Below are 4,373 nucleotides of genomic sequence, written 5' to 3' on the forward strand. Positions count from 1 at the left end.
ATTTCTATCTAATTTGGCTACCTATAACACCAGTTACGGCCTTTTCCTACTAAAGTTTAATTGATAAAATCTTATCCCAGAGACACTGTGACCCAGTTGTTACTAATGTGATAAAAAGGGTAAAAATATACTGCAGAAACAAAAGGGTAGAGCCCATCTTAGAGGACAGGGGAAACAAGAATGGGGAGGGACAGACACAAAAAATGGAGAGGAGGATTTAAAATGTTGTGAGTTTGGCCAAAAACAAAAACAAAACAAAAACAAAAACAAAAAAAAAAAAGCACCAAAAAAGCTATAGACTACAAAGATGGAGCTGAGAAGATCTCCATTGCCAAAAAGGAACCTAAAAATAAAAGGGATGGCCTAAGGACATCACAGGAGGAGACAGGTCTCCACCCTTTACAGCCTCAAAACTGCAAAGGTCAGGGACTTTGCCTTGAGGAAAAAGCCACAAGGCCCCCTGTTCCAAAATGACAGCGGCAGTTGCCCAATACAGAGCCACGGCTCCATACACCACAGCCATTTTAAAAACTATGGCTGACAATTAGCTTACTCACAAAGACTGGCAGACATTAGCCAGAGCCACCCTCTCTGGTAATGGACCTGTATGGGTTGCCATTAAAATGCAACCCATACAGGTCCATTACCTCTCTGGGGGGGGGATTATCTCCTATAAAATTCTTCCTATATACAGGGAAGCTTCCACAATGATAGCTTCACTGTTGATGTTAGATTTGTTACCTTCACCAGCTACAATCAAATATTTAGCTACAATAGCCCTATTTGCCCAAAAAAGGTACATGTGTTTATATGTGGGGGAAGTTTAGCCTTTACCTACCAACTAGATGGGACTGTGTGTCATGGCAATTGTATTGCCTGATATAGATGTCTTCTCTGGTAATGATCCCGTACCCCTTCCCAGTTTAGATTATGCTATGGGCCGCACAAAGAGGGCAGTCCAGTTCATCCCTTTATTAGTGGGGCTAGGAGTCACGGTGGCCATGGGGACAGGCACAGCAGGATTAAAAATAGCAATACATTCTTATACTAAATTATCTAATCAGCTGATTGATGATGTTCAAACACTGTCTGGTACTATCCAAGATATCCAAAACCAGATAGATTCATTAACAAAAGTAGTCTTGCAAAATAGGAGGGGCTTAGACCTTCTAACAGCAGAACAGAGAGATCTGCTTGGTTTTACAAAAACGCTGCTGCTTCTACACAAGTCCGATAAAATAGACTTCAAAAAGATCTTATTAAGAGGAAAAGAGAGCTATTTAAAAACCCTTTCTGGAGCATATAAAATAAAATACTACCCTACCTTCTCCCCCTATTGGGACCCTTGATTGGACTATTAATATTTTTATCAATAGGACCCTGTCTTTTCAATAGGCTGATGACTTTCATTAAACAACAATTGGATGCCATTAAAATGCAACCCATACAGGTCCATTACCACAGGCTTGAGATGGCTGAAAGGGAAAACTGCGCTGGAATACAACCAGCTTATGATGATGAAGGTTCGGAGACCTCTTAGTTCTCCCACCCTTGGTGAGATGGTCAGGCTAGCCAGACACGGGTAATGAGAGGCATACATGAGACACCACTCGCCGCCTAGGACAGGAATGGGACCTTTTGCTGTCCTAGTCTCCTATGATGAGTAAGGTTTGAGTCAGTCCATGGAGAGGACGCCTCGACCTAAGACAGGCACTGCCCCCTCAAGGGAATCAGCCCTCTAAAAAGCCATATTTTATATACATATATAAAAGTAATGGGGGATCTGTGGGAGGCTCAATAACTCCAGGCCTCCAATCCTACTGCAAGTGGCTTTCTGGGTTCCTCCTCCCCTACCTCTGCTGAGCTAGGTTCCTAGTTCTCACCCCGCCTATTTCCCATGAGTCTCCTGCTGTGTCCAGGAGGCAGGACTTCCCGTCATAGCCCGGTTGCCTAGTTATTCAGCTAAGCTCCTAATTCTTCTTACTCCGCCTATTTCCCATGAGTCTCCTGCTATGCCCCGGAGGCGGGACTTCCTCTCATAGCCCGGTTGCCTAGTTACTCAACTAAACTCCTAATTCTTCTTACTCCGCCTATTTCCCATGAGTCTCCTGCTGTGTCCAGGAGGCAGGACTTCCCGTCATAGCCCGGTTGCCTAGTTACTTGCGCCTTTTTTTACCTGCCCACCTCACTTCCGTAAGCCTCCACTATATATACCCAGCACCTCCCCTGAATAAAGGAGACTTGATCAGAATCCTGTCTTGGTCTCCATTTCTCGTGTCTCCTGTCCTCTGTCCCCTCCTCAATTCCCTGCTCCTCCCCCAGGTGACCTTCCTTGACTGACCCGCTGGTTCAGGACAGGATACTCCACCCGTGTCACCCAGCCAGCACCTGCTGTGTCATCCGAGGAAGCACGAACTCTGAACTGTAAAACTGGACCAACGGCAGCTACCTGAGGAAGCTGCCCACGGACCGTGCATGCCCGCTGCGTGGAGCAGGGCCTGTCGGGGCGGTGGCGCCCGATTCACTACCTGTCTTGTTTTCAGGGGAAAGGCCCTCCTGCATCTGTCCTGCAGATGGAGGTCACTGCGAGGCCAGCTGGGAGGCGCGCACAGGGATTAGGTCTCCTAGTGGGCAGAAGTGACCACTGTGGGGGAGCAAAGGGTCCAGTGGCAGGGTAAGGGGCGGGAGGACGCAGTGGGCAGAGGGGTGCTGGCCTCGGGGTCTCGGGGAGCAGGCTTGGGAGGTCTCCTCCACCCGGGCTTCCTGCCTTGCCCTGGGCCGCCTCCGCCCTCCGGCTTCCTCCTGGCTGCTCTGTTCCTCCGCGTGGCGTGGCCGCTGAACCTTCTGTTCCCGCCACTCCCTCTCCCTGCTCCCTCTCCGGCACGCCTGGGCTCTGCCCTGGACCAGCCTCCCCAGCCAGGCGGGTGAACCAGCCGCACATTCCCGTGCCGTGTCCCTCTGCCACTCTCAGGGCCTCTGGTCATTCGCCGCGAGCTCGAGGACCGCAGTCAGGGGTGCTTGTGGGGCTCGGGCCTCGGGGGCCTCCCGCGTGCGGGCTCTGGGTGGGGGTGGGACCACGGATTGAACTCAGGCCCTTGCGCTAGCCAGGGAAGCGCTTATTCCACCGAGCCGTCTCCCCGGCCCTTGCTGTAGGCACTCGCTAAACATTCATGGAAACAGAAGGACACTACAGCGCATCGGGGGCGGCCGGTGAAGTGCTTCAATGCCGGACGGCTTTAACTTCACCTGCCGGCTGCTCGCTGCCGGGCGCAGACTCGGGGTGAGGGGCCCCGGCCAGCTCCCCTCCTCTTGCCCCTGGAGGAAGCAGCTTCCTTTCTAGGACTAGACACTTTCAAGTGCTTCTCAAGCAGTAAAGTGTACACACGGTCTCAACGCGGAAATTCTGCCGCAGGGGTGGGAAGCGTCCAAGCCAGCAGCGCTCGCCGGCAGCTCTTCTAAAGCTGCGGCTCCCGGACGCGGGGCGCGGGGCGCCGGGCTCCCCACCCCGTGGTTTCTGCGCGTAGGACTGAGTCGCTGCGCCCTCTTTTGGCGACTAGAGAGCACGACAACTTTCCACCCGTGAGGAAAAGCTCGCGAGCGAGGAGTTTAAAACATCACATCCGTGGGCAACAAGATTTGCTACAAATAGATGGTCGCACGGTTCTAACAGAGGTGGACAACGTACTCTGAAGATTTCACCCTGAAAAAGATCCTTGCCCTCCCTAGGCAGAGGGATGTAATTGAAGGATGTGTGTGTGGGGGGTGGGGGGAGGTACTTGGCTACCGACTGGCTTTTCTATTTGCCTTTCTTTGGCTCCCCCTTCTTTTGAATGCAAAGACATCTCTTCACCAAGGCTGAATTAAGATTTTTGTCTGCCCCAGGCACGTCTGTCTTTGTGGGCCCCTTCCTTTAAATAAATTAATTAAAATCAAAATCATGTGCGCTTAATTGACATTGTTCAGGTTCCCCACATTGTCTTTTTCTTCTTACCCTCCCTCCTTCCTTTCTTACCTCTTTCTTGACAGGGTCTCACTCTATACCACAGGCTGGTCTTGAACTTTGATCCTTCTGCCTCAGACTCCCTAATCCTGAAAATAGAGGTACACGCGCTACCATGCCTGGCCTATTTTGTATAAATTGTGATAAAATAAATGCAACATAAAATGCATTATTACAGTCATTTTATTTATTTTTTATGTATTTAGTACAGGGTCTACAGAGTCTCACCACACAGATCAGACTCGAAGAGATCCTCTGGGTCGGGGCCACCACGCCAGAGCCCTGGGGCAGGGCCAGCACCGCATGCCTGAGATCCAACCCAGGCACCTGAGTCTGCCTAAACAGGCCCTTTAATCCGCTGAGCTGGCTGGCT

The sequence above is a fragment of the Octodon degus genome, unplaced genomic scaffold, assembly GCF_000260255.1.
Source record: "Octodon degus isolate 3935 unplaced genomic scaffold, OctDeg1.0 scaffold00007, whole genome shotgun sequence".
NCBI lineage: Eukaryota > Metazoa > Chordata > Mammalia > Rodentia > Octodontidae > Octodon > Octodon degus.